At 49.2% G+C, this 19,292-nt stretch overlaps 1 pseudogene; it reads right to left on the reverse strand.

Moving 5' to 3' along the window:
• The window catches only part of LOC139684186 (zinc finger protein 420-like), a 53,512-nt pseudogene extending 34,499 nt beyond the window's left edge, over nt 1-19,013 (reverse strand).
• Between the last annotated feature and the right edge of the window lie 279 nt (nt 19,014-19,292).

The raw sequence follows: 19,292 nt of genomic DNA on the forward strand, positions 1-19,292 counted from the left end.
TATGGGCTTTTTGCGTCATATGATATGAAATAAGGGGTGGAGGTTGTGGTAGTTTTGACTTTAGTTTCAGTATAGGTCCCATTTAGGCCTCAGTTTTTAGCAGGCCTCAAAGGATGTGACATAGAATAGAAGGGACAAACATCGCCTGACTTAAGCAACCAAAGAGGTATTTCATGTCATCTGACATCATCGAGAAGTGTCAAGGGGTATAATAAGAGAGGGAAGATGAGTTTCTGTCCTCTTTCGGTCCCTGCTCCTGACCAGAGGGGATCCTGCTACCCTGACTCCTGAGATTAGGTTGTTCCATGCTGTTGTTTATCTAGGAAGATGAACATTTTCTTGTTAATTTCTCTCTCTCTTGCTGGGAGGTTTCTCGGGAAGAGTTTTTGGGAGGTTTTCTGGGATTTGGGTGGTTGGAATCTGGGTTATTAGATGGGCAAGTCGGTGGAGGTGTTGTTATTTCCATTCAATATGTGTAATATTCTGCTTTGAGTTTTCTTCTTTTCTGTGTAAATATAAAAGCCCTACCATTTCAAAGCTTCATGACTGGTTTTTTTTCCCTCACTCCTTTTCCCTGGTGGGGATCTCTTTGACTGTGTACTAGGTAGTTGGCAGTTTGCCAGCTCAAAGCATAACAGGTGGTCAGAGCTGAGCAGCTCAGTAGCAGCGACAACACCAAGGAGCACCAGACTCTGATACACAGCCAGGAGGCCCAGACAGCACCAGCAGCTGCAAATTCCATCAGCACATCCCAATCCTATCTGTTGGTATCTTCAACACTCCCAGCCCCACCCTGGACATCAAAAAAGGCTGGTGTGGTTTCACCCCATCCAGCCCCCAAGCCCCTCACAACCACTTCTCACTCCCCCACCAGCTGGATCAGGGACAGAATTGGGATAGAAAAGCTGGAAAACATGTGGGTTGAGATAAAGAGAGTTTAATAAGGCCAAGCAAAAGCTGCAAACACAAGCAAAACAAAAGAAGGAATTCCTTCCCTTCTTCCCATGGCTGGGCAGGTGTTCAGCACCTCCAGGACACCATGGAATGGTGAGTTGGGAAGACAAACTCCATCAGTCCAAATGTGTCCCACCCACCTCCTTCTTCCCCCACTCTATACCCTGAGCATTATTGCCTGAAAAGTCTAAGGAGAAAAAGACTCCAAGCCAATTTCAGGTGCAGACAAGAGAGCAGCAGCTTTAATGAGCACCCAGGCTCACCCAGGAATGCCCGTCCACGCTTCTGCCCCAACACTGGCTTCATGGGTTTATAATAATGTCTGTCCAATCCCCGTTCACTCTCCCCTCAGTCCTGCCCCATTACGCCCCCAGCACACCCATCTGGAATTGAGTCTGGGGGAGTTTTGGGATCCCCTCTTCATCATCTTCATCCTCCTCATGGCAAAAGGGGCACTTGAAGGCTTTCATGTGTTCTGGGTTTGGAGGTCACTCAGCCTGTGTTTGTGTCTCATGGTGCAGGCCTTGAGGTGCTTTACAGCCGTTACCTTGAAAACCAGACTAAACAGCTCGTGAAATCTGGAGGGGTTGATATGGGACAAGGGCTGGTGTGCATAAACACTGAACTTTAAGCTACTAGAAATACTGGCACACTAAAATCTACATTCACTATAGCTCACTATAGCTACTTCTAAAATCTATAAAGTTAAAAATCAAAAATCAAAATACCCTCTAAGGCATCAGACTGATGTTTATACCACTGTTTGGGTAAAGGTGTGGGGTTGAGTCCCCACTGTCTGGTTGTCCCATGAATTGGTCACACACAGGGACAACTTTCTCATTCCTTAACAAAATAGGAGAATTAAAGAATACCACTGGAAAGGTTATGTGTGTGACAGGGGTTAAACTGGGAAACCATTTTGTAATTCATCAGTTTCTCTACTTGCCAAACTTCCTTAAACATTTTCTGTAGAAGGATGAATTGGAAAACTTGAGGCAGAAATTAAATTTTAAAAATGGGGATATTGAAATCGTAATTCCTGAGGCTACACATGTCAGTGCAGCAGCTCTTCTTGGGCAGGAAATAACTCCGGTCAGCAGCCACATCCCAGCTGAAGCTGAACATGCAGTTGTTCCTATTGTGTGGGCCAGTGGAATTGCAGGAAAGTTGAAAAGGGCAGAACCCATAAGAATTACCCCTAAGGCAGGAGCTGGTAATGCAAAACCTGTATCCTTTGGAACGAGAAAGCCAGGTTGGACTGGTTCCAATAACAGACAAATTTGCTAAGCATAGTTTCTTTACAGACTGTAAATCCAAGTACCCACAAAGAAAGAAATGGGAAAGATTATCGATTAGTGCAGGACCTAAGAGAAACCCCTTAAATGTTAAGCTAGAATAGCTGAGAGGATTTGATTTAAAAGATGCCTTTTTATGAATCCCCTTGAGAAAGAAAAATCTTTGCTTTGAGTGAGAAAGTCTGGAAACTGGGAAGGAAGAGAAGAAGCCACCTGTCTCCTTCTGAGCCATGAACAGTCCATGAACTGTCTTCCTGGGAATGGCAGGGTCATGTCAGCTACGGATTGGTCAGAGAACCACAAAGAAACCCCTCAGAGACTTTCTAAGGACATGCAAATATGCTGGTAAGTGTTGAGAAATGTCACAAATATGTAACTGGAAGGAAGGGGACAAACAATGAATATTCATGAAATGCTGACACATCAGCTGCAGTGAAGGTCCCTCTGTGTGCACTTTGAGAACTGATTCCCAGGGCACTCGGTGGGCTGTGACCATGCAGGGCGTTGTGATAATAACTGTCTGGCTGCTCAAGCTCACCAGTTGGGTCTGAGAGGTTTCTTTTGAGAGCTGGTTTTAGTCAACAGGTGGTCCCTCAGAAGTCCCCCAGTGGGGTGAGACAGGGGGGACCAACAGGGGTCCCCATTCCCGATCCATTCTGGAGGCTGGTTGTGCCAATCCAACCCCCAACCTCAGCCTCAATCCTGGCCCTGCATGGAATTGAGTAATTTATGGTGGGATCAAACAAAATTGGGGTGGAATGGAGCCATTTTCAGTGGGATTGGGTTGCTTTGATGAGATTGATTAATCCCTCTTGGCTTTTGGGGCGCAAAACTGGGAGCGACTGGAATGCTGATGGCTCATGGCTCCAACATTCTCCAGCTGCAAAAGCAATGGGTGCTTTGCTATCCATGGGTAAAGGAGCCACCCAGAGCAGAGGGGAGAACACCCACCCCTGAGGGGACAGGCTGAGCTAAGAGCCAGGAAAGGAAACTCTTATTTTATGCTTTTATATCACTACAGACAGGAACCAAAACTTCTCCAAACCTACTTTACATGCAAACAAAACTATTCTAAACTCTACATATACACATATATTGATAAAGTAAATCTGATCTGCCCCAAGTGGTGGGTTAACAAGCACCTGGGTCACCCTCACCTTCAGGGGGGTCACACCAAGTGCCAGACATGGGGGAAGTTTCTGGCAGCTGCTAAGAGAACACACCCCTAGAGTCCCTCCACTACCAAAATCTGGCCATGCAAACCCAATGAACTGTCCAGCATGGATCATGTGGAATGTGGGTCACCAGGACTGTGTAAACAGAGCTCATCAGGAATGTTGGTCATCAAGTCTTTACCCAACATGGTTCATCAGGTATGTGCTTAACATGGGTCACTGAGGATCATCCAACCTTGGTCCTTTGATGCGTGATGGAGTTGGAGCAGTACCCAAGCTCTTCCCACAGTCGGGGCACTCGTAGAGCTTCCCTTACTGGTGGGTCCGTTGGTGTCTGGTCAAGTCAGCGATATGGTTGAAGCTCTTCCCACAATCCCTACACTTGTTAGGCCTCTTCCCAGTGTGGATGGACTAGTACCTGAGGACGGTGGACTTGCGGTTGAATCTCTTCCCACAGTCAGTGCAGTGGAAGGGCTTCTCCCCCGTGTGTGTACGCTAATGCCTGAGGAGATCTGAGCTGCTCTGAAACCTCTTCCCACACTCAGAAGACTCGTAGGGACGTTCCCCAGTGTGGATCATCTTGTGTTGGATCAGGTTGGAGCTCTGTCTGAAGCCCTTCCCACATTCCCCACACGTGTAAGGCCATTCCCCAGTGTGGATGTGCTGGTACTTTATCAGGTCAGAGCTCTGGCAGAAGCTCTTCCCACATGCCAAACACTTGTAGCGCTTCTTCCTTGTCTGAAGCTGCTGATGCACCAGCAGGTCATTCTTGGGGGAAATTTGAACTTGGAAGCTTTTGTGCACAACCCAGCCCATGGAAAGGGAAACAAGGCCCCATGGAAAGGGAAACAAGGCCCCAGGATCCTTGAGCCTACTTCAGGAAGAGCAGTAAACAATAAAGTATGCAGCAGCTGTTAGGAGAAGCAGGTAGAAACACTGATACAGAGGAACATAGTTTAGAGAAAAGTACCAATCAAGTTGTGTAGTAAAGCCATTGACCAATAATATTCCTGTACTATTCGTGGACTCAAAAAGTGTGTGATATGTGTGTGTGTAATGTAAACAATAAATCTGGGCACTGACTATACTTCTATGAAGGACACCTCTTTGACTCTCGCACCCAGACCCTGGGAAGCTCAAAAACCGACATTTTTTACTTTAATTGGTGGAGTTTGTGGGCAAAGAAGTGGCGAAACATCGCCCCCACAAGTCGGTCGGAGTCTGGACCAGGGAGCTGAGATCGGTGCCTGTGGAGCTGCGTTGGTTGTCCAAGCTGAGGAGGCTGAGATAGGAGAGGCTACCAGCAGAGGGAAGTGAAAGGTTTGTGGTAAGCCAAAGTGGGAGTCGCTCTCCCCCTCCTATCAAAATCTTGGCTTATTGAAAAAATGGAAGCTGAGACGGCTGCTGTGAAATGGCTTTTGCTGGGCACACTGGCTAAGCGTGATGAGCCAGTCAACGAAAAGCTTTTTGATAAGCTTGTTGTATGGCCTAGAGAGCAAGGCTTTTTCCAAAGCCTGCCCACGTTATTTATGTGGGAAGCCATGAGAAAAAACCTCTGGTATGAACTCAGAAATAAGAGGAAACTTGCAGGGGACGCTTTGCGGAACATAAAAACTAAAAGGACTGCCGTGGTTTTCTGCACTAGCCATGATCGGCTCCTGCTCCTGCTGCCACAGTCCCCCCCCGCAAGCCACCCTGTGGGGGAACACCTTTAGAAGTCATGCACAACTGCTGGCTTTCCCCTCGCTCCTGCCACTAGTTCTCGCCGGCCCTGAGCTGGCATTGCGGGTCCGGCACCAGTCTCTGTGGGAAGCTGATGCCTCTTTACCCCCTCAGCCCTGGCCAACACTGCTGCGGCTCCAGCTCCCACTGCTTTTGGCAATACCTGCACCCCATGCTGCTCTCGCCTGCTGCTGTTTTTTCCCTGCCTTGGGAGCGTCTCTTTTCCCCTCCTGCTGCCCCTCGCTGCATTGCACACAATCCCAGAGTTGGTGCAAGAAAGAAAGACAGCACAAAACGGGACACGGGACACAAATCTGTACTTGCAAAGGACGGTACAGCCCGGTCGTACCACGTGGGCTTTGTTCTGTATCGTCTCTGAGCTCCACACATTCTCTTCAGCCTGCAAAAAAGCCGTACGTTGCCAAAAACTGCTCTCTTCACTCAATTTTGCTTTGTTTTCATCTGTGGAGGCTGCAAAACCTTGTTTCGAGTTGTATTCCAGCTTTCCGATGAGAGATTTTTCCTGAGTAATTTAAAAATGGCACTTCCTACTCCAAGATGGGAGGGGCCAGCCACCCCTCCGATGGGGACGGGGGTGAGCTCCCTCCATGCGTCACCGAACTTTCTGTCATGCGCGAGTCTCGCAGGGCATTGTGGTTTCTGTAGCTGGACAGGCAAAGCCTTGCATTAAGTCATCAGCTCCTTGCAAGGTCTTATGGGAAATGTAGTCTTGCAAAGAGCCTTGGGAATTGTGGTTCCAGCATACCCTCTGACGGACTGCAAGCCTGTCAGTTAACCAGAAAGCAAGCAACTTGAGTGATCTCACTTTTAACACGCATCAGCAAAGTTTGCCTTTGAAACAACAGGACACAAGCACCTCACGCCCTGTGATCTCAGTTCCGCAATACAGCATGCAAGACAGAATGCAGCATCTTTCTCCAGCAATTCAGACAGCAACACAAAAACCTAAAAGAAATCTGTTAAACTAATTCCCTTGTTAATTCAGTGTTTATTAAATGGTTATAAAGTGTTGTAAGCATTTAATAATCTAGGGAAATGTTTCTATTTTTGTCTCCACAGGTTGAAGTCAACATTGGATAAGAACAACCAGTTTCCTCTGACTAAATCAAGATCTGATGACAGAAATTTAGAGTGACTAATTAAAGCTTTAAATTTGATCCCTTAGATGCAAGATTCATGACACCTGGTGGTGCTTGATGTGCTTCCATCTGTTGGTTTTGAGCATTTTCAAGAAAAAATAGCTCCTTTTAAAATGCCAAAGTAAATTAAAACAAATAATAGTTTTAGTTATAAAGCATTAAATTGGTTTAAATATGTTCTTTTGAATGCAAAGATGAATGTTTGACACAAGTAGCAGTAAAATTGCAAGACTAAAAAAGTATTAAAAATCTGTTTTTATGAATGTGAGACTCAATGCAACATAGCCAGTTTATAGCAATAATGTTGTGTAGTGTTGGTATATTTCTGTTAAAGCTTTGAAGTTTTTCTTGATGCATCAAGCACAATTCCTGCAGGAATGTTTTTCCCTTTGTTATAGAAAATAGTGACATTATGCAAACAAAATAATGTTCTTTCTTCTGTTAAGATAGTTGAGTTATTAAGCTAATAAAAATGTTATTAATTTCTTAAAAAAATTAAGAAGTTAAGTAAACAAAGTAACATTACTTTAGTAAAAAGTTAAGATATTAAGTTAGCAAAGTAAAGTAAATTTAATAAAAATTAAAATAATAGCTAAGTAAAATAACATAATGCTGCAGCAATTAAGTTTCTTTAACACGATTTTGCATTTTTAGCTTTAAATATGCTATTAGCTAATACTTTTAGTAAATAGTATTAAGCTTGCTATGATACAATATACAACAGCAAATAACTTTCTGTTACTAATTTAAAGTAATAAATGTCAAAAATTTTAAAAGCATGTGTTGTAAAAAAAAAGGGGGGGAGAAAAGTGAAAGTAAAAGTAAATGACAGTGAATAATAGAGTAAATGATAAGTAAAAGTAGCTAAACAAATTGCTTCAAAATGGACTATAAATAGATTATAACTAAAAAGTTTTTATCTATGGTGAAAATGAAATTGGAAATTTTTTGTAATTGTGACAACTGTGCTGTGGTTAACACCAAGTGCAACTGGTCGTCTGCAAGGGCCCTGCAAAAGGCTACTGTTGCTATTTTTATGGCACAATTACAAAAAGAGAAAATTGTCAAAATGACTGTGTGTGTGTCTGTCCTCTGATGTTTGCAATGACTAATGAATGCATCTTAAAAGACCAAAAATCTACATGAAGAATTTAGATGCCCTGTCTTACCACTGATTTAGATAAGTATTAAGTATGCATTATTGCAAATTAAAGTTGCTTCTAATTTCCTTTGCTTTCAGCACAGCTTTTAACTCAGGTCCTTAGTTTTGAAGAATTAAATAGATGCGCTGAATGAATTTGTCAAATCATTCAGTGTCTTTTCATGCAGATTTAAGATGGCTAAAAGACTATATGAAGAAGGTAGCAGTAACATCATCTGCTTTTGGTTTTTAGTTGAAAAAGCTGAGATTTAATAGTTATTCAGTTTTCAAAACACTGTAGTTATTTTAGTCCTATTGCCTTAATTGTTAACAAAACTAAGGAAAATTCTTTTTGTCTCTCTGTAGCAACACCCAAAGACCCGTTCAAAACATGTTTAATAAAAGTCACCATAAAATCTTTAAAGTTAATTCAACAATTGGCTTATTAAACAGCAAAAAGAACTAAACGTAACACCAAAAACTCTTTCGAAATTGACCACTCGTAGATGGCATTGTGCACACAGTTTTACAAAATAGCGTGGCCATAACCTTCCTGCTGTTAGCTCAAGGCCATGGGTGTAAAGACTTTGAAAGAATGTGTTGCATGAATCTATTTGATCATTCCCAATCTACACATAAAAGCCTTAAGCAACTGCAAGAAAGTTTCAAACAACTGACAGTTTCAACTTCTCCCTTCAGTGATTAGTTTAAGTCATTTAGTATTACCAAGTAGCTACAAAAGTTATTTAAGTAAAGTGTTGTGTGTTTAACTACTATTTTAATCTGCTTGCTTGTGCTTAGCTGTGCCTTAAGTTGTATGAAATGGCTAGGTAAAGACAATTAACCAGGCCTGGGTTGTGCAAAAAGAAAAGAGGGCATTTGTTGGGGGACATTTGAACTTGGAAGCTTTTGTGCACAACCCAGCCCATGGAAAGGGAAACGAGGCCCCTGTATCCTTGAGCCTGCTTCAGGAAGAGCAGTAAACAATAAAGTATGTGGCAGCTGTTAGGAGAAGCAGGTAGAAACACAGATACAGAGGGACATAGTTTAGAGAAAAGTACCAATCAAGTTGTGTAGTAAAGCAAGCACACCCTAGTCATTGACCAATAATATTCCTGTACTATTCGTGGACTCAAAAAGTGTGTGATGTGTGTGTGTAATGTAAACAATAAATCAGAGCACTGACTATACTGCTATGAAGGACACCTCTTTGACTCTTGCACCCAGACCCTGGGGAGCTCAAAAACTGACATTTTTTACTTTAGGTCAGAGCTCTGGCTTAAGCTCCATTTGCCTTCCCAGCACTGGCTGCGTTCATCCTCCTCAGAGCATGGGGAGGTGGGTTTGGAGCTTCCCCTCCTCCTGCAGGATCTCTGGATGTTCCTCTCCACTGACTACCTGCGCTGTGGAGCTGTTCAAAATGGCCTCTGCCACCTGGTTCTGCCGGGGGGATTTGTCCTCCGTACTCTCCGTGCTCAGCTCGGGGCCTGGGGCAGGAAGGAATAAGGACTTCAGGTCATTTGCCTCCGGCCCACAGGGAAGGCCAAGGACATCCCCCCAAACCCGGCCCCGGCAGGACGGCGTCGGCAGCGGGGTTGTCCTGCAGCCGGGGCTATGCTGGGCTGGAAGATGCAGCACAAGAGAGGGGCAAAGGGGCACTGACTTCCTCCTCACCTGCTTGGGGGTCTGTGGCATCTTCCTCTTCCCCACAGCCTTCTCCTCCATCCCAACAACCTTCAGGAAGAGAAGTTCTATTCTCAAGGGAAAAAACAGGGTGTGATTGCATTGAATTGGGGTTTTCTCCTGCCCAAGTCCATCTTTGGAAGTCACCAGGAATCTTTTGTCCCTAAATAACTCCAAAACACCAAGATTCAGACCAAAGAAACCTCAAGCTCCTTCTCTCTGGCCTCTCTATTTTGGGGTTCTGGGTGTCCCCCCTGTCTGGGCTGCTGGGGGTCTCCTGAGTATTGGGGGTCCTCCCTCTCCAGGGTCCTTGCCCTTTCCAGGCTAGTGGGGCTCCAGGGCCCCACTGCCCAACCATTCCCGGTTTTCCAGCTTCCACATCCCCTTTCTTTGACTGCAGAATCCTCCTGTGATGGCAGAACAAGGCCTAAAAGAGTTAAAAGTGCCCAGTTCTGCTAAGAAAAGTAAACTGCCCAAATTACTCAACACGTTTTCTTTTTGTTTTACCATAGCAGTACTTGTTCTGCTCACTGAACCAAAGTCTGACACAAGAGACTCCCAGGCCATACATTAATTGCACCTAAACATTTGAAATAAGTACGAGAGAGAAGGTTTTGTAGAGTTAAAGACAAGATATGACAAGTTTGACAGGTCATGTCACTGAACAAAGAAAAGGCAGAAGTCCAACAATGATGAAGACACTTCAAGACCACCTAAAGGAATGAAGTCAGGAGACTACTACACAAATTTCAAGTGAAAAAGAAAGTTCCACCCAATATTCCACCAACTCATTAATATGCAAATTAGAAGGTGTAACCATGAACTCAAAACTGTATAAATTGCTTATTTTACACAAACAGGCCAGGCAAGATTTAGCCCAGCATGAACTGGCTTTGCCTCCAATATTTTAAACAAATTCCTTTGCTGCTAAAAGAATGAAAATGTCTCTAAGCATCTCCTTTTATTCTGAAGCTTTTTTTGGCTTCACCTCCCCCCCATTTCCTGCCTATCCGGCCTCTCCCAGCCCCTGGATTCCCCTTTTCTTTGACCTCAGGAGGCCCTCAGGCCACCATTCCCAGCCATCCCAGGGAATTTTACCCACAAAACCTATTTCTTTGACTCCAGGACACCCCTGACCCTCCTTTCCCACACATCCTGCCTCCCCCAGACCCCACACTCCCTTTTCCTTTAGTCTGGCACAACCTGGACTCCCCTTTTCTGGGCACAGGGATCCTCTGGACCCACCAGCCACCTCTCCCCACCCCTATTGCTTCCTTTCCTTCACCTTGGAACCCTCCTACTCCCCCATGATCAGGCACTGCGATGCCCCCACACCCCCTTATCCTGCACCAATACCCCCCTGCACCCTCTTTTCTGGCCAGTCCAACTATTCCAGCCCCCACACCCCTCTTTTCCTTCACTCTGGGACCCCCAGGACTCCTACTCCTTCATTCCCCAGGCCACAGATACGTCCCTTTTTGGAACACTGGGCAACCCCTTGAACCCCTTTTTTTGGCCATTTTAGGTCTCCCTGTCCCATGACCCCCTTTCCCCGACATCAGGGACCCCTGGAACCCCCTTTCCTGGCCACAGGAACCCCCTGGATCCCCCCCCATCCCACTTCTCCAAGCCTCTACACCCCCTGTCCTTGGCCCTGAGACCCCCTAAAAGCCCCTTTCCCCAACACTGTGTCCCCTGCTGCACCCCCAACATTCTGCCCAAAAGACAAAGACTCAGCAATAAAAAAAAGGCAACAACAAAAAAACAACACCAAACCTCCCAGCAGATCCCTTTCCCTGATCTCTCCACTTTGGGGCTCTGTGGGTCCCCCCTTTCTTGGGTCCCCCCTCTCCAGGCTGCCAATGAAAGGCCTGACCGAGGCACACCAACCCCCTCAAGGGGGTCCCTGCATCCCCCCACCCACCTAGAGGCTCTGCCGGGAACCGAAACCAGGACCCCCAAAAACACCTCCCGAGGTCCCCCAATATCCCCTAAGGGGCATTGGCGGCTCAGCTTTGTGGTTGCTCAAGCCCAAACCATCCCCCCAAACACAACCCAGCCCCCTCAGAGCCTCCCCTAGGCTATTTGGGGCTCGTCTTGGGGGTCCTGCAGCACTTTTTCGGGTCATTTTGCCGTCCCTGTGTGCAGCTCCGGCCCAGCCCTGCGGCAGCCCCAGCGCGGGCTCCAAGGAGCGGCACATCCTGGTACCCTTGGGGGGCTTTGTCCGGGCCCATCCCGGCTCTCGTGTTCCATGGCACAGCCCTTACGGCCCTTGGTGGGGCAGCAGGGGCACTGTGGAGTTTGGAGAGCCCAGGCCTTCTTTCCCCCTCTCCCCGCTTTCCCACCCTGCCAAACCACTCATCCGTAACCTCCTGGTGTGCAGATGGAGCCCTGTAAAAGGAGAAGAAGGAGTGCGGCTGTCCCCTGCCGTTCTCCCGGGCCTGTTCCTGTGTCAGCAGCACCCATGGCATTGGCAGGGAGGTCCCAGTGGGGTGGACAGAGCGGGTTTTGGAGCAGGTGTGGGCGCCGTGCTGAGAGAGAACAGGTCTACCCTTTCGCCGCCAAGCCCAGGTCTGACCGTGGATGACCAGGCAAGGGAGGGAGAGCTGCGGGTGAAAGAGAAGGCTTGTCGAAGAGAGCAGGTCTACCTGCCCTACCCACCTGGTTTAGAGAGAACAGGTCTACCCGCTGGGCTGAGAGAGAACAGGTTTACCCGCTGGGATGAGAGAAAACGGGACTACTCACCCATCCTAATACACATGGGTCCTCCGGCAGCCCAGACGGGGGAGGAACACAGAACACCAAAGTGGAAAGATCAGAGGAAGGGAACTCCTGGAAGGATTTTTTTTTTTGTTAATCTCCATGGTTTTGAGGGAGTTTTGGATGAATCTTGATGTTTTGCAGGTTTGATGTTGATGAGGGTTGTTTTTCCTGATCTTGGTAGTTTGGGGCTTATTATGGACACCAGATGCGTGGTGACTTCTGGAGATGGGGAGCAGAGAGGGGTGATCGTAGAGCTGGGTGTTAGTGGAGCTTCTCCTCTGACTCTCTGCTTGGGGTGGTGGTTCCCAAGGGCCCTCTCTCTGCAGGGTGCCGAGGGTGCCCCCTCTCTGGAATCCCTGTTTTGGGGTCCCAGGGGGTTCCTGTATCAGGAATTAAAGCAGTTGACATTTTGGTCTCTGTTTTAGCCATTGCCACCTGTGAAAAGATTTATCCTTTTCCTGCAAAGTTCTAGGGAACAAAAGTCCTAAGTGGGACCCTGGAGAGGGGGGAATCCCAGAACCCCAAAGGGGTCAGATCACATAGTGGAGGATCCCTGAAATTCTCGAGATCTCCAGCAAGCCTGGAAAAGGCAGAACCCCAGAGAGGGGACCCACAAAACACAAGGCACCTCCAACAGCCAGGACAGGGGGGACCCCCAGAACCCCAAGCGCAGAGAAGACAAGGAGCAAATTTGTGGGAGGGCTCATTTGGATCTGAATCTTGGTGCTTTGTATTTATTTGGCCTTAATCTGAATATTTTGCAGGAAGCTCTGTCCTCCTGGATTCACCCCAGACTCCTCCCAGGATTCTCCTGGAGGCTTTTGAGCTCTGATTTAGGAACCTAAAATACTCTTTGCATGCCCAGAGTCTTTCAAGGAAAGTTTCCAATATGATTTTTATCTCCTTTGGAGAGAAATTTTTGATTTGTTATAAACCAAGACTCAATCCAAGTGCATCCCAGAGTCTACAGATCTCCTCGAGGCAGCTGAGTTCCCAGGAAGCAGACCCTGATTCCACCAGGGAAAGATCCCAGAATGTTTTGCTTGTTTGGAAGTAACTTTCTATTCTCAGATCCACTGGAGACTCCTCCTGGCATCTCCCAGAGTCTTTTCCTCTCATATTCTGGCATTTCACATCCTGGGTAGAAGCTCCAACGCAGGTAATAAAGATGATTTTTCTGTTTGGAGGGAAATTGCATCCTCAGGGATCCAGCTGGACCCTTCTCAAACATTGCCTGGAGTTTTAACTTTTCTTCTGGGGACCTGAAATGCCAGGTGCCTGCCCCACGCTGCTCCAGGAATGATTCCTGAGGTGATTTTCTCATTTGTGTGGTTCCTGAATTTCCAAGTATCTGCACCTGACTCCTCCAAGGCTTGTCCTGGAGTTTTGAGCTGTGATTTAAGTATCTGAAATCCTGTGTATCATTTCCAGACTCCTCCAAGGCAGGTACCCAAGATGAGTTTTCTTCTTTTGTAGATTCTCCATCTCCCAGGATCTACCTGAGACTCCTCCCAGGCCTCTCCTGGAGTCTTTTCCCATCTCCCCGATGGAGCTGAGATGCCAGGGAGCAGCCCCAGAGGTGCAGGGCAGCTGCCCGAGGTGATGGCGGGACAGAGGGAGCTGTGCAGGCCTGGAGGGGCACAGGGGCTGTGCCTGTGCTGGCTCAGGAGCAGCTGGATGTGCCTCCTGCTGTGCTGGGGGGTGCATGTGTGTGCCCTGCTGGGCACAGGGAGGAGCAGCTGCAGCTGCCCCTTGTGCCAGGGCTGTGTCTGCCTTTGCTGCTGGACACAGAGAGGCCAATTGGGCTCCTCTTGTGGTTCCATGGGCGCCGGGGGGGGGCAGTGCCCTCTGTGCTGCTGTCAAGCGCCGGGCAGGGCTGGCTGGTTCTGTGTGTGACAGTGTGCCCTGGGCCTGCAGTGTCACAGTGTGCCCTGGGTTCCAGGAGGCCCTGCAGTGTCACAGTGTCCCCTGGGCCCTGCAGTGTCACAGTGTCCCCTGGGCACCCTCAGGCCCCACATCACACAGCCCTGGCGGTTCCCTCATCTGAAATATTGGGGCAATTTGAGTCACCACAACAGAAGGAAGAGATTGAGCCATTGGAAAGTGTCCAAAGGAGGCAACCAAGATGGGCAAGGACCTGCAGGAAAGTGTGTGAGGGCATCTGGTGTGTCCAGCTGCACAAGAGGAGACTGAGGGGAGATCTCCTCATTGCATGTACTATTTCCTGGGCAGGGGCAGAGGAGGGGCAGGCACTGATCTCTGCTCTGTGGGGATCAGGGACAGCACCCAGGGAATGGCCTGCAGTTGTGTCAGGGCAGGCTTAGGTTGGATCTTACAAAGAGGTTCTTCCCCCAGAGGGTGGTGGGCACTAATCAGGCTTCCCAGGGCAGTGGGCACACCCCAAGGCTGACAGAACTCAAGGAGTGTTTGGATGATGGTCTGGGGCACAAGGTGTGACTCGTGGGGATGGTCTTGTGCAGGGCTGAGGGTTGGACTCCATGATCTTTGTGGGTTCCTTTCCACTCAGCACATTCTGGGGTTCTGTGACATCAGCTGGGCTGGTCCCAGTGAATGAGGAGCCCCGTTCTCCAGATATACTGTCAGTGCTCCCTGTGTGGGGAGGGGTCCCAGCCCCACCCCAGCAGGTATGGAGGAAGGAGGAACACCCTCCTGCAGTCGTGATGTGCATCCAACATGGGTTCCTCACAAGTCACTTGTAACACCTCAGAATTAGGGATTATAACCCCCCTCAGCCCCCAGTGGAGCCAGGGAGTCACTGCAACCCCCAGAGCGAGTAGGGAACTCCCAAGAGCCATTTAGAACCCATAAAAATTGCTTGAAAACTGCAGGATCCTCCCCTAATTAGGGTCATCTCACAACCTCAAAACTGTGAGGTATTCACTTCAGCCCCTAAATGATGTTTACAGCCAGAAGATGTTTATAGTCTCCTTAATTCGTGGGAAGCAGCAGAGTCCTCCCCAAAACAAGCTCCCTGCTTCTCTCTCTGTGGGGCCCCACTCCAAGTGCTGATGTCATACATCCCACCCACTCCCTCACAGTACCCCCTCAGGATAGGAAGGCATCCCAGAAACTCCCTCAGTCCTTCCAGAGTTCCTTATCTCTTTTCTCCCAAACCCCAGCCCACCCCCTTCCAAGTCCCATCCCAACCCTCCCAATTTGCATCCAAGCTCTCCCAATTTCAAACCACCCCTTCAGGGTTTGGTGTCCCCCCTCTCTCTGCAGTAGGATCGAGTCATTATGAAGGGACAGAACAATCCCTCTGAGATTTAGACTGCAAAATGGTGGAAAAAAGTCACTTGGTCTGGAAATCTTCAGTTTTGGGGAAAACTCCATCAACTCCCCAAAGAACCCTGAAATCCTCCTGAATATCCCTTCAAACCCCAAACTCCTTTCCCAAATCCCTGCAAAAATGTGGGAATTTAAATGTTTTTGTTCAATTTCCTTATTTTAACCCCATTTCAAGTGATTTTAAGGGAGGAAAATGGATCAAATGAAATCAAAACACAAAAAAAGGCATCCTGTGAGTGTGCATGGGGTTGGGTCGGGTGGCCCATAAAGAGGCAGGGCTGTAAATAATTGAAATAATGAAATTATTTAGTTTAGAAAAGATTTCAAACACCATTCAGGATTGCTTTTGGGCACCAGAAGAACCAGCTGGATGGTGGAGGTGAGATGGTTGAGGGTCAAAAGTCAGCAAATCCTCTCTTCCCAATGAATTTCCCACATCAGTCTCTGTTCCCATGTGGGATGGTTTTGACCTGGCAAAATGCCAAATAATCACTCATGGAAACAAAACCTTACCCTTCCCCCCAAAAAAAGTTAAAACAGAGGCCATAGTTCGGTACGATATGATGTATTACACAGAAGAGGAAAAAAAAAAAACAAACACAAAACTAAGAATAAAAGTTTGCAAGAACAAACGAAAATAAATTTCTACTTTCCTAGTAAAGACGAAGAACTGATCGAGGGCCTTGGTTTCTCCCGAAGAGCTCTGAGCTGACACCCAACTCCTTGCTTGTCCAGCAGGAAGAAGAAGGAAGACCCCTACTCACTCCCTTTTTTATCTGAGATGATGGCAGAATATGGGATGCAACATCATTGGCCAGTGGAAGTCAGCTGGCCTGACCCAGCTCAAGTCAGTTGATTGCCCAAGGCCTGCTCTAAAAACCAAGGCCTAAATCTGGGCGTAACTAAGCCAATGACACCATGTATGTTCCTCTCACTGTGTTAATTCAAGTGCCCATGGAGAACCAGGATGATGTAGGAACCACCAGCCAGGTTCACTTCCCAATGTGGATCACTGGGAATGTCGGTCCCCAGGTCTGTTCAAAACGTGACTCTGCTGATGCGTGATGAAGATGAAGCAGCAGACAAAGCTCTTCCCACAGTCGGGGCACTCATAGGCCTTCCCTTACTGGTGGGTCTGTCGGTGTCTGGTCAAGTCACAGCTCCACTTAAAGCTCTTCCCACACCTGTCACACTTGTGAGGCCTCTCCCCAGTGTGGACCAACCGGTGGAGGAGGAGACTTTTACTACAGGTGAAGCTCTTCCCACACTCCCCACATTTGTAAGGCTTATCCCCAGTGTGGATGCGCTGGTGGCTGATAAGGATGTCCTTGCGGGTGTAGCTCTTCCCGCAGTCGGTGCAGTGGAAGGGCCTTTCCCCCGTGTGCATGCGATGATGACCGAGGAGATGAGCGCGGGTCTGAAACTTCTTCCCACACTCGGAACATTCGAAGGGACGTTCCCCGGTGTGGATCATCTGGTGTCGGATCAGGTGGGTGCTCTGGGTGAAGCTCTTCCCACATTCCAAGCACTTGCAGTGCTTCTCTGCGTGCACTTCTCGGTGCATGAAGAGGTGTGAGACCTGCCTGAAGCACTTCCCACATTCCAAGCACTTGTAGGGCTTCTCCATAGGGTTAAACTGAACATGGACCTGCAGGTTGGAGATCTGCCTGCAGCTCTGGACGCCTTCCTGGGACAGGATGGGTTGCTCCTTCTCAGAGCACATTAGGCTGGGTTTGGAGCTCATCCTACTGGGGTATCTCTGTGGCTTTTCCTTCCCACTGACTTCCTGTGCCACAGAGCTGTTCAAAACAGCCTCTGCCACCTGGTTCTGACGGGGGGATTTGTCCTCTGTGCTCTCCGTGCTCAGCTCAGGGCCTGGGGGAGGAAGGAACAAGGACACTCAGGGCATTTGTCTCCGGCCCACAGGGAAGGCCAAGGACATCCCCCCAAACCCGGCCCCGGCAGGACGGCGTCGGCAGCGGGGTTGTCCTGCAGCCGGGGCCATGCTGGGCTGGAAGATGCAGCACAAGAGAGGGGCAAAGGGGCACTGACTTCCTCCTCACCTGCCTGGGGGTCCCGGGGCATCTTGCTCTTCCTCGCAGTCTCGTCCTCCATCCCAACAAGATTTGGGAAGGAGAAATCCTGGTTTGGGGGGAAAAACAAGGTGTGAGTGTTTTGTGCTGTGGGCTGCTCGGGGTCTCCTGTCTGTTGAGGAACCTCCCTCTCCAGGCTGCCGGGGCTCCAGAAATCCCTGCCCAGCCATTCTCAGGTTTCCTGTCCCTACACCCCTTAATTCTATGATTCCAGGACAACCCTGACCCCCCTTTCCCACCCATCCCACACTCCATTTTCCTTTAACCTGCCATCCCCTGGGCTCCCCTTTTCTGGGCACAGGGACCCCCTGGACCCACCAACTACCTCTCCCCACGCCAGTCCTGCCTTTTCTTCACTTTGGCACCCTCCTGAACGCCCACTCCCAAGAACTGGGATCCCCTGCACCAATACCCCCCTGCACCCTCTTTCCTGGCCATTCCACCTCTTCCAGCCCCTACACCTCCTGTTGTTTTTTTTCACTTTGGGATCCCTGGAAACCCCACTCCTGAATTTCCTAGACCACAGACCTCCCCCTCTCTACCTTTTTGGAACACTGGGGGACCTTTTCAATCCCTTTTTCTGGACACTCTAGGTCTCCCTATCCCATGATTCCCCTTTGCCCAACATTGGGAACCTCTGGACCCCCCTTTGCTGGGCGCAGACTCCCTCTGGACCCCCATTTCCCTTCTCCAAGCTGCTACATCCCCTTTTCCTTGACCCTGTGGCCTCCTGAAAACCCCCTTCCCCAGCTCTGTGTTCCTCCTGCACCACAAAGATTCAGTCACAAAAAAGCCTCCAAGAAGTTTCTGCTCTCTGGTCTCTCCACTTTGGGCTTTGAGGGGGTCTCCCCGAATGGGTTTGCTGGGGGTCCTACATGTATTGGGCGTCCCCACTCTCCAGGCTTGCTGTTTTAGTGTCCCAGGGGTTCCCCGAGCACCCCAAGCAGAGACTCAGGGCAAGAAGCCACCCCTGGGACCCTCGGCATTCCTCACAGGGGTTTGGAGGGCCCTGGAGTTGTTTTGGGAGGTCTGGGAGGGAGTTTTAAGGGGATCCTGGGATAGCTGGGGTAGGTCTGGAAGCGGTTTGGGGGACCTGGTGTGGCTTGGAGGGACTGCAAGAAAGATTAGGGAGGGTCTTGAAGAAGATTGGGGGTCCTGGAGAGGTTTAGGGTGGTCTGGGTGGGGGTCTGGGAGGAGGTTGAGGGAATTTGGGCAGGTCTGGGTGCCCTAGAAGGGGTTTGGCAAGTCCTGCGGTCGTTTGGGGGTCTGAAAGCTGAATTTAGATGAGTATGGGGGCATTTTAGGGGCCCGGGGCTGTTTAGACGGTCTGGATGAGGTTTGGTGGGTCTGAAAGGGGGTTTAGGGGGTCTCTGCGGTGTTTGGGGGAGCCCGGGGTGTTTCAAAGGCTCAGGGGAATTCAGGAGGGGATTTGGGGCATCCTGAGGGTCCGAGAAAGTTTGGGGGGTACCAGGTGGGGGTTTTGGGGTTCTCAGGGGTATTTTCGGGGGGGATTTGCGGCGTTCTGAGGCGCATCCCGGGGTGGGGGGAGGGGCTTACCTGGCTTCTTCACCTTCATGGCCAACACGGCCCCGGGGGCGTCCCGGGTTTTGTGGGGGGTGGGAGAGTCCTGAGGGACCCCCAAAACCCGCCCTGAATCCCCGAATACCCCCCAAATGCTCCAAATTTTTCAGAAATTACCCGAAACTCGCCGCCATCTTACTCACCTCCACCCGTAGGACCGTCGAGTCCCGCCCTCCGTCTGCGCCGTCTCTGATTAGTCGCTCCGCCTCACTGTCAGCGCCCGCAGCCAATCAGCGTCTAGGAATGCCGAACCGGAAGCAGGGCATGGAATCTCCGCCATTTTGAGCCTGTCTCGTACTACAACTCCCATCATGCAATACGGTCCCGCTCTGGCCAATCACAGGTGGATCTACAACTCCCGTCTGCCCCGCGCCCAACGGGTCGGTCCCAGCCGCTTTGCAGCCCCCTCCCCAGTG

The sequence above is a fragment of the Pithys albifrons genome, chromosome 36 (assembly GCF_047495875.1).
Source record: "Pithys albifrons albifrons isolate INPA30051 chromosome 36, PitAlb_v1, whole genome shotgun sequence".
In the NCBI taxonomy this organism is placed as follows: Eukaryota; Metazoa; Chordata; class Aves; order Passeriformes; family Thamnophilidae; genus Pithys; species Pithys albifrons.